Below are 11,854 nucleotides of genomic sequence, written 5' to 3'. Positions count from 1 at the left end.
TGCACTTCAAGGACCCCTAACTCAGGTTACTATAAGTTGTGACTATAGCAATTTGCCAACTGCATTAATACCTATAAGTATATGGGGAATGTTGCTGCCTAATCACTTGCTTAGGGTGAGTTGAGGGGTGGGAAGTTTCACTAACTCTCCTTTTTGAGAATTGCTGGGAATTTTTTTTTTTTGCTTTATTTTGTAATATTCTTGGAAAAATCACTTACCGAAGCATTGGCTCCTTTGAACAGCAATAAAAAATACAACTATATTATAACACAGAAATTTTATTTCCCAACAGAGGAGAAAGATTCGAGGAAGAAATTGTTATTGTCCAGCTATTTTTACATTCAGATAAATTGCAGAACTGTCTCTCAGGATGGCACCTACAGTCTTAGAACCTTTAACTCATTCGTGCAGGAACAAACAAACCAGGTGCTTGGAAAGGTTTGCAAAAGGCCTTCTACGAAGGGCCATAGATTGAAGGCTCCCTGTGTTTTTCCACTCACGTATATGAAGCGAAAGCCTATTACTGACTGCGCATCTGAATGCAGGAGCTGAGAGAAGCCTTGAACTCATGGTATGAGACAGTAGGAAGAAAAAAAGGGAATTTTTCCTACTCCACCTTTATCATGTCTACTTGGACCATACATTAATTAATTGATCGACCTCCTTACAGATGAACCTCTGCACCAAAGGGTCTTGACCTTTTTGCCACTTTGTTTGAATAATTTGACATTTTTTGGCTATCCTAATTCACAGCTCCATCACCAATGTATCAGTGGGCCCAGCTTTCCACACCTCCCCCCAAATGATCATCCCCAGCTTCTCTCACTTTTACCAAATCACCTAGTGTGCCTTGGATTTCCTTTCTCTTGAGTTAGGATGTTGTCATTGGAGACACAATACTTTCAGAGGAAGTGTTTTCCCTTTGCAACAATGCTCCTAAATTAGACCCACTTGCTTCCCCCTACACTCGCCATTTCAATTCTTCTCTTCACCACATCACTCCTTCTCTTGTGATGCCTCTTTTTGCTGAGAGCCTACAGGAGATATCCTCCCTAAATTGTTTACCCATGGACTTAATTAGGATATATCACATCTTCTCATCTGCTCTCTACTTCTATCTTTTCTATCCCCTGACATTCTATTTATTCCCATAAGATATATGAATTCACCTGGGGAAGGAGTTGTAGGATTTAATGCATGGTGCTTTGGGTTTGCTTCTCTACTGTCAAGTCTATTTCTTTAAATTATATTTTCTTCTTTATCCTCTTGCGTACTTTACAAAAGAAATCTCTTAAAGCTTCATGGTTTCTTTTTTATCCCAAAAGGCATCTTTCTCTTTATGTTTTTTTTTAATTTTCTCTAGAGATAGTGTAATTTATTTGATTGTGGATTTTTTTCCTGGTAATTATATTTATTTACTTTTCTTGTGTTTTTGCTCTTCATGTTATTTGCAGTGAAATAATCAGCAAATGTTTGCTTTGTTGTGGTGGTGGTTTTTTAATGTTTCAATTGCCTCTTCAATTGAACATCCATCTTTTTCATTGATAATGAGGACCAGATTTGCAGGGGATGTCATTTTGGGGTGCATGTTTGCCTCCTTTGCTTTTTGGAATATATCATTACATTCCCATATGTGGTTTATTATGGGTTGTATTATTTAAATATCCTTTCCTTTCCATTTGAAAGTCATTCTCCTGGTCGCTTGGTGAAACTGTTTTTGTCATTGCAATTGTTCAATTTTGCCTCTTTGTGTCTTAGAGTTTGAACAAAAAGTATTTTCTTTTGCTTCCCTTCTTTGGAGGTGTTGGGTGGATTTTGTGATTGGTGCTTTGTTTTCAGCATTTGGAAATCTGAGGCAGTTGCTTGGTTTCTTTTCTTGTATGTAATGTGTAGTTTCTTCTGTATAACTTTTCATGTTCTTTTGGGAAGCCTCTGATCCTTAGGCTGCCTCTGCATGGCTTGGCTACAAAGTGAATGACTTTAGCTGGTAGAGGGATAATGTAGCATTTTAGTGATACAGCTTTTTTTTTTTTTTTACTTTTCTTCTTTCTTATTCTTCAAATTTCACATATGTCTATTCTCAATCTATTGTGTTCTTTCTTATTTCTTTGGAGATACATGGGAGCAAATGCTTCTATTCTGCTAACTATTTTTCCTGCACAGTGTATAAATTCTGCCATTCGTTTCTTTCTAGCATCTTCATCATTAGCATCAGCATCCAGCATTTATTAAGCACCAATTATGTGCCAAGTGTGGTGCTAGGTTCTGAGGATTCAAAGAAAGGCAAAATTATAGCTCATGGAACCCTTGTTCTAATGGGGGAAATAACATGGAAACAAATATGTTCATGCACGAGATGTGGCAAAGAATCTCAGAGGGAAAGTGCTAGCTGTTGTGGGGAGGGATGGGGAAAATTCTCTTAAGATTCTGATTTCTGAAGGGGAACTCTTTCAAGATTCTGATTTCTCTCTTGAACCATTCCAGAACATCCTACTACAATTCTGTGTTCTTTTGCGAATCAAAAGGCTTCTTTCTATGTTTCATTACATATTGATTTAATTTCTTTTGTCGTCTAATATTGAGAAAAGTTTATAATATTTTGAATGTTTTAGTGCTTATTTTCTTTTATAATTTTGTTACTTTCTCTGTTATTTCTTTACTTGCACTCCAGAGTTTTGGACAACTAGGTGGCACAGTGGATAGAGTGTCACCTCTACAGTCAGAAAGACTCATCTTCTTGAGTTCAAATCTGATCTCAGACACTTACTAGCTGTGGGACCCTGAACAAGTCACTATACCCTGTTTGCCTCAGTTCTTCTGTAAATGAGCAGGGGAAGGAAATGGCAAACCACTCCAGTATCTTTGCCAAGAAAATTCTAAATGGGGCTGTGAAGAGTCAGATAGAACTGAAACCACGAACAACAACAACATTCTAGGTTTTTAATTGAATTTGCTTCTTCTTGAAATAATTGGTATCTTTAGCTTTCCCCCCTTATTTTCCCTTTTCTCACTTTCCAGCTGTTTCCCCTTTTATGTACGGTTTACCTTCAGCACTGGACCACAAAGCTGTCTCAGCATCCCTCCCCTCCTCCGCATTGGGTAATTTATTTTTTCCGAGTCCCAGGACCTGTCCCAAGTAGCCTCTGCTGAAAAGGACTGGCCCTGTCTGGATCCCCATTCTTTTTATTTCAGGTCTCACTTACCCATGCACACTGACAGCCTGTCTGAGGCCCTTCATCCTTTAGTTTTCTGTCTGAACTAAAGATAAAGTGGAGACTTTTGATTACATGAAATTAAAACTATTTTGCAAATCCTCTTCACGCCGCCTTCAGTCCAGCTCCACTGACAACTGGTTCCATGCACAAGATCCACCAGCTCCTGGATTTGGGCATTTTCACTGAATGCCTTCCATCACCAGCCAACTTCCTCCTTACCTCTGTCTTCCTTCCAACTTCAGCTCCAATGCCATCTTCTTCAGGGAGCTCTTATCACCCTGCTCTGATTACCATCCAACTAGCTTGGAGATATCTTGGATGTACTGAGCTCTTTACATACAATGTCCCCCATTAGACTGCGAACTCCTTGCAGTCAGGGGCTTTGTCTTTTGTCTTTCTTTGTATCCCCAGTGCTTAGCATGGTGCCTGGCACAAGGTAAGCATTTAAAAGCTTCTTGACTTACTTGATCCTTTTTCTACTGTAGTCCTCAATTCCCCCATCTTTAAAGTGAAGGGTATGGCTTAGGAAGCCTCGAAGATCACTTCTATCTCCAAATCCTATGCCCTTGGACATCTACATATGTAGCTTCCCATTCTCTTGACAGCCACATGGTAACTTGATCCTTCTGCCTGCCATATTGCTGATCTTTATTCTTCTCTGTGCAGCTCTGGAGCTGCACAGCGCTTTCAGCTTCCTAATTTCCTCTGAAAGTCTACTGGAGTTAAACCCTTCACTCTTTCACATGGCCAGTCATCTTACAGCCACAGATTCAGATCACTACTCTACAGACACATTTTTCCTAAACCTCCTGCTTGGTAAGTGACACAGAAAAGTCAAATACTTGTTGGGCTTTTAATATATGTGAAGTTTCCTTGAGGAGGCCTGGCAATTCATCCCTGGGATATCATGATCAATTATTCACTGGTCCTGCATTTGTCATGTTCATTATGCACAGTCCTCAGCACTCTTCACATGGATGTATGCACCACTGCAGCTTCTACCCTCACAACACTTCTGGCAAATGTTCCCACCACTCCACTTTCATGGTCACTCTATTTCAGACTCCCATCATCTCCTGACAATTATTGTTTGGTCCCTGTGACACCAACGTCACCCATCTGCAAACCATTTTCAAAACAGTGGCCAGAATCCCCTTCCTGAAGCACTGCTCTGATTAGACTTCCTCTACTCCAAAACTAATAGTAGTTTCTCATTTCCTGTTGAAAAAAGTAGAAAATTGGGGCAGCTAGGTGGCTCAGTGATAGAGCACTGGCCCTAGAATCAGGAGGACCTGAGTTCAAATCGAGTCTCATAACACTTACCAGATATGTGACTCTGGGCAAGTCATTTAACCCCAGTTGCCCCACCAAAAAGAAAGAAAGAAAAAAATAGAAAATCTTGATCCACTCTTTAAGTCATTCAGAAATTCACTCCTACTTTCTTTTCAACCTTAGTTTGTACCACTCTCTTTTCTCATTCTTGTTAATCAATTCATTTTGGTTCACTTTCCTTCATTTCAATTCAGTTCAATTTTAATCATGGAGAGGGGAACACACATTTATTAAGTACCAATGTGCCCACATTCTGATTATTGCTATAAAAATATTATCTCATTTGATTATCCTCAGTTGAGGAAACTGAGGCAGGTGGAGCTTAAGTGACTTCCCTAGGATCATAGAGTTAGTAAGTGTCTGAGACTGGACTTGAACTTAAGTCAAGAGTCAAAAAAGCATTTATTAAGCACTTGCTGTGTTCCAGGTACTGTGCTAAGTACTGTGGATATAAAAGGCTAAAAAGCAGGTAGGGAGGGGGCAAGTCCTTGACCTGGGGAAGAAGTACCTGAGTAGTGTAGCCCGATGAGAAATGAGGTAATGGCTAAGCTGAGATCCCTCCTTAGATGGAGCTTTTGGAGTCCATGATTCTACTCTCCAATCAGAACAGCAAAGACTGATGGGATATTGCAGGATGATGAGGTTTTCCCAATAAGGAGCTTCGTGAGGCAGGGGGAGAAGTCAGACGAGACCCTATGTAGTGCAGCCAGGTGATAAATGTGGTGTCTGAACTGGCCTTCCTCCTTAAATTTAGGTCTTCCTGACTCCCAGCTCAGTGCTCTATCCACTGGGTCACCCTTCTTTACATTCACCACAAAGCCCAGGTGATCCAGCTCAGTGCTGAGGGACAAAGGGCACACAGGGCATTTTCTGCCTCCAAGGAGCTACCAAACAGTTTCTAAATAAACTTGACTACTCAGTCCATGCCATTTTTTGCCCTTTCCTCTTCCAAATGTTTGCATTCCATCATATGATCTCTCATACCTGCCCAGAACTTGTCTTCTCCTATTCTCACTTAGCCTTACTGGAAGTTTCCTCTTCCCTCAAGACCACAGTTTCAATTACTTTTGTGAAGTCCTACCTGAATCCATCCAACTAGAAGGCATTACAGCCTGAACACTGTCTACCAGTTTGGTCTATTGACATGTATAGATATGTAAGTAAAGGCTGACCCTGGGGGTCATCTGTGAAAAAGGTAAAAAGAGTAGAGATATGAGTATTATAATTATCACTTCCTACTTAGAAATTTCCTTCCCTGGGGAGAGACAGTCCCATCCCACAGGGAAAGCTTAGACTGAAAATAGAAATTGCCCCTCGGAGAGGGAGCCCAGGGACAGAAACTTAGGCTCAGGAACTGATAGTAGAGCCTGCCCTGCAATCAGGCTTCATTGAAGTTCAAATTGGAGCAGATGGGTTCTGCCACCTGAAATAGGAGTGAAGGGAGTGATAGGAAGGCAAGAAATCAGAGGAAAAAAAGCTGTGGTTTTTGAATCAAAACTCCTCCAATTTCCAAACTTTGGCCAGAGCAAATCCATTGATTCTCTTGTTCTTCTGCTTTTTCAATTTCTCTCTGTGCCTGTAATCTGCAACTCTAACTCTACTGTCTGATTTTTTCTGTCTGTCTTTTGCTCTTGTTTTCTCTCTCTCTGTCTTTCTCTCCATCTCTTCCCTTTCCTCCCTCTTCTTTGCCTATATTCTTTTTCTTCTGATGCTACTTCTCACTATCCTCTTTTCTTCTACCAACTTCATCTCTCCCTCTCCTCTGTTTTTGAACTTTTGGATTCCAAGTAATCTTGATAAGTTTTGTTTGATATTGCTCATGTAGCTCAAAGTCAATGGACTTGTTCATTTTTATGGAAGTATTCATGTTTTCCAACTATTAAAGCTTGCCATTGAACATATCTACCTTCCATTGATCACAGGCAAGGAATAATGTAAACTGGTTCCAGCATTGGAGCCTATGGCTGAGATAGGAAGAGATACCTGGATAGGAATCCCTAGGCTAGGAAAAGAATGTGTATAAGTACAAGGCCAACTCTTCTGGCCAAGACATAGGATGGTATGGAGTAGAGATTGCTAGACTGGAGTCAGGAAAACCTGAGTGTGAATTCCATTTCTGATACTTAAGAGCTGTGTGACTGTTAGTATGTCCCTTAACTTCTCAAGGCCTAAATTCTTTCATCTCTAAAATGGAGCTGGATATAAGATCCAAAATGTCATTGTGAGGATAAATTTTTTAAAATGTTCCAAAGGGTTGAAACACTATTTAAAAGCCAACTGTTATTACTGTGTGCTTTGGACGAAGAATCCTAGAATTGGCAGGACCATAGGTCACATTGACTGTAGCCCCATTCTCTGAGTAATAGATGAATCTTCTCTGAAGCAAGTCTAAAAGTGGCTGTTCAGCCTCTACCTGTCTGTCGTGGAGAGTTCACTGCTCTCTGAAGCCCCCTCCATTAAAAGGCAGCTCTGATTTCTGGGAAGTTCTTTCACACATTGTGACTGAATCTGATACTCAACTACTTCCCCCAGCCTTCTTCACTCTGACTTTTGGCACCAAACAGAAGAAATTTAACCCTTTCCACATATGCAGAACTGCAGATATTTGCTCATAATTTTCCCCCTCTGAGATGTGACATCAAAGCCAACACCATTCTACTTTATCGGTAAATGACTCAGAGAAACATCAAATGGGTGGGAGTTTCAGAGAGACAGATATTGGCCTAGTGTAAGGAGAAACTCCCATACAACCAGAGCTCTCCAGAGACTTCCTAACAAACAGCCTAACAAATTATGGGCTGCCTCTGGGGTAGTGAGTACGCCATCACTGAAAATATTCAAGTGGAGACTAGGCAATGCTTTCTTGTGATGTTGTCATAGGATTTGCTGTGGTTGGATCTATATCAAGTCTTCTTAAGCTTGGATCCATAGACTTGTTTTATTTTATTTTAATAACTGAACTTCAATAAAAAATTGTTTCATTTGTAATCCCTATGTGTTTTATTTTTCACATTTAAAAACATGATTCTGAAAAGAAGCACACAACCTTGCCAGGCTAACTGCCCAAGGGGCTCAGGGCACACAAAGAAGGCTAAGAGCCCCTAGAGAATAGTAGCTATGTCAGTGGAGAAAGGGAACTTCTATGAGAGATACTGTGGAGGTAGAAACTTGGTTATGGACTAGATATGTGAAGATGGAAGGGAGTAAGGAACCGAAAGTGATGTCAAGGTTGTGAAATCTGGGTGACTGGAAGGATGGGGAGGCATTCAATATTGATTTCAACACCACGCCTTACCTGACATATCACCCTGAAACCTCTATCAGTACCTAGAACCTCCTCACTCTGAAACATCCCTCAGGGCTGGCCCTCTTCTCCCATTAGACAAAGGCAATTCTGATGTCACTTTAAGGTGATCATCATTCCTTGGAATAGAAATAACTGACAATTTGAAGACATTTGAAGAGTGGGATCAAAATGTGAGTCCCCTTTGACTAGAGATCTGACTACTTACATTATGGGGAAGAAGTCATGAATGGGATGACTATAGAGAAACATGGTAAGAGTTCCCTAGACTGATTCAAAGTGCAGTACAGAGAACTAGAAAAGCAGCATAACCAAAGAGGACAACGATATAAATGGAAAGAAAGAAAAAAGACAAAACAAAACTGAATTAAAAGAACCAAGTTTAGTTCCAAAGAAGATGTATGAGAATGATGCTCTCCCATTGTTGTGTAGAGAGGAGGACTATGGGTGTGGAGTATTGTGTTACATGCAGACTTATTTGATAGAGTGTTTACTTTTGCTCACCCTTCCCCTTTCCCTTTATTTTGTTATATGAGAAGGCATTCTGGGAGGTACACACATGCTGGGTGTGTGGATGATACACTTGGAAATGTAGGTGATGTAAAAACAAATGATTTTTTTTTAAAGAAAAAGAAGTTACTTAGTTCAACTTGCCTCATACATGTGGTTTAGCTCCAAAAGTTAATGGTTCCTCTTCTTCCCTTTGTCCTGAATCCTTTTACCTTCTGTCTAGCTAGCCTGACATAGGGAGGAATACCCCTACTTCTTGGGCTTTTTCTTCTTTGTTTCTCCATGGAAGTTGTGCTTAGAAAGGTCCCATATGTACAAAAATATTTAGAGCAGCTCTTTTTGTGGTGGCAAAAAACTAAAAGTTAAGGGAGTATTCATCATTTGGGAAATGCTGGTATAATTATTTATAAATATATATCATATATAATAATATTATATATCATATATAATATATGCTTATTATATATCATACATAATGTAGAATACATCATGTATGCTATATAATAAAATTATCATATATATAATATTATATATAATAATATTATATGTCTACATAATATATATTTATAAATAATTATACCTGCATTTCCCGATGATCAGACACACACACACACACACACACACACACACACACACACACACACACCCCAAGTGATGGTATATTAAATCAGCAGACTATACTGTGCTGAAAGACATGGTGAAGGGGATAGTTTCAGAGAAACCTTTGAGGGGGGATGGGAGGGATTTGTATGAATTGATGCAAAGTGAAGTGAGCAGAACCAGTAAAATAATTTATACTATCACCAAAAAAGAGCCCCCGGGCTAGGTGATCTTGGCTATCCTGTGAAACTGGCCTCCTTTTGCCTTATGGCTACAGGAATAATCAGAGTAACAATTCACATTTATGCAGCACTTCAAAGTTCACAAAATGATTACATAGGTTATCACATTTGATTCTCATAGCATCCTTGTGAGGCAGGGCTCATTATGTCCCCCAATTTACAGATGAGGACACTGAGGCTCAGAAACATTAAGTATCTTGCCCATGATCATATGGTTAGCAAATGTTTGACATAGGATCTGAATTCCGATCATCCATGTCAATAAGTAGACATATTGGTCTACTTACTATGCAACGCTGCCTCTAGAAAGGGACGAGCTTTTTCTCTATGGGGCTTTGAGTGACTCAGAAATATCATCCTGAAGCCCTGAGTGACTAACCTCTCTTATTTCCTAGTCATCTATAAAGAGTTTGCTAAAACCCTGGCCTCGCTCTAGAGTTGCCTAAGGCATCTAGCACATGTGTGCCCACAGGACTAGGTAAGGCTATGGAGATCATCTGCTGGCTTTCATTGCTAATAGGACTTAAATATATCTTATGTAATTAAATGAGAGTGGAAGCTGGGATATGATATTTTCTATTGGAGCCCCCTCAGGAGATATGGGCAGACTAGCCCTTTCATGTCCAAGGATGAAATATACCACAGAAATGCAAATGATGAATGTTCTGAGGTTTCTAATGTAAAATGAGTTTTGCCTGACTTGATCAAAAGTGATTCCATCAGACTCAGGGTGGATGTGAGGAGTTTATAGGCATAGCTGTATTCAGCAACCCAATCATAGGCATAAGATGGGCTGTTTAGAACCCCGCTGAATCTCAGCTCACACCATTATCCCACCTTGTGCTGTCTACCCAGTGTTAGAAATGGGCCTGGCTCTTCCAGATGGATTAGTTGGCCCCAGAGATGAGACTCATCTGATTCAGATTCCAAACAGTGTAGGGTGCCAATGGCTATCTATGCATTCAAGAGGAAAAGAAATGTAGCAACAGACCACAGCAATAGGACAAGGTGGGGGCCATGTGAGCTCTGGCCTAATCAGAACAGTTGGGAGAAAGTAAATGCATTTAGATTTGCATGGTCATTTCCTCTTTGCTTTCAGGACATTAGTCAAATGTATTTCTCATCCTATCCCTATTTCTTCCTCATGGAAGAGTTGACCAGATTGCTGCACGAGTAGGTATATGGGGTTCAGAATTTCTAACTCTGTTGTCTCAGCATTTTAAGAAAGGCATAGAGATGTTCAGTCAAATTCTTCTTATGTTTTGGATGCTGATGGCTGAACATAACTTCATCTCTATCACAGAATCGCAAAGTCTCTGAGCTGGCAGGAAGCTTGCAGCCTATCTGGTGCAACATAGATCTGAAAACTGTTCCCACTGTATCCATGCCTCAATGTGAACCCTACCCAGAAACTTCACTCCAGCTCTCACCCTACCTCCTGAGGCAGTTCATTCTACTTTAGGACTAATTTAAGTGCTAAAAAGTTCTTTCATTCATTTCTTCCCTTTCTACCTTCCTCCCTCCCTCCTTCCAACCCTCCCTCCCTCCTTCCATCTTTCCCTACTTCCTTCCCTCCCTCCTTCCTTCCTCCTTCTCTTCCTTCCTTCCTTCCTCCATACCTCCTCCATTCCTCCCTCTCTTGTTTAATTCTTTCCTCTTTTCCTTCCTTCCTTCTTTGCTAAATTTGTGCAGAAATCAAACATCTCTCTACCCCTCATCATTCTGGCCCCTCAGGCCAAGAAGAACATGTAGAATCCCTGTTCTCTATATAAGCTCCTCAAATGCATGAAGAACCATATTATGCTCTGTTGCTACCACATTCTCTTCTTTAGCAAAAATCTAGGAACTATAGGACAACAGGATATAGAGCTGGAAAAGATCTTTGAAGTCAGTTTGGTTTCCCTCATTTCATAGATGGACAGAACAGATTTAATGGAAGGGAAGTGATTTTCTCAAGGTCCCAGAGGCAGAAGAGCTGACCTGTTCCTCCGAATCATCCTCACAGAGCCCCATTAAGCCTCATCGTTCTCTTCTCCAGTGGTATTAGGGACTGAAGAGCATGTTGCAGATATCCTCCGACCAAAGCAATAGGCAATAGAACTGTCACACACACCCAGGTCTCTAGTGAAATCTATGGATCTCAGGAGAATGTGGGTCCTTAAGAGTAAGGACTCTTCGGTCTTTCTTTGGATGCCCAGAGCTTAGCACAGTACCTAACACAGAGAAGGCGCTTAAGACATGTACTGATTGCCATCAAGTTTTTTAATACTTCCTAATATTGCACTAGGTTTGCTTTCTTCTTTCTAACTTTGGAAAGCTGATTGAGCAGAGCTATCTCCTTATACTGTTAAAAACCCAATCTGGAGAAGTTATGTTGGTAGATATTCTTATTTGTATTACATTTGATTTCACATATGATTGCTAAATGTATCCCTCACCTCTTAAAGAGGTCTTTGCAAATATTTACATAATTTCTAAATCATGGGTGGGGAGTGAAAAGGTGAATGTTTGTTTCAGAAAAAGCTTCTGTCTGAAGTCAAAGATCTGAGATGGTTTACAGGACTGAGTCTAAAGGAATTTGGGTTCCCCTCTGACTTTGATGCTGGGAAACCTCCCTACCCCAATTAGTTTTGAGAATGATATGGGACACA

This window comes from Vombatus ursinus, unplaced genomic scaffold (assembly GCF_900497805.2).
Source record: "Vombatus ursinus unplaced genomic scaffold, bare-nosed wombat genome assembly UNPS02010394.1, whole genome shotgun sequence".
In the NCBI taxonomy this organism is placed as follows: Eukaryota; Metazoa; Chordata; class Mammalia; order Diprotodontia; family Vombatidae; genus Vombatus; species Vombatus ursinus.
Note: the sequence above shows the minus strand (reverse complement) of the source record.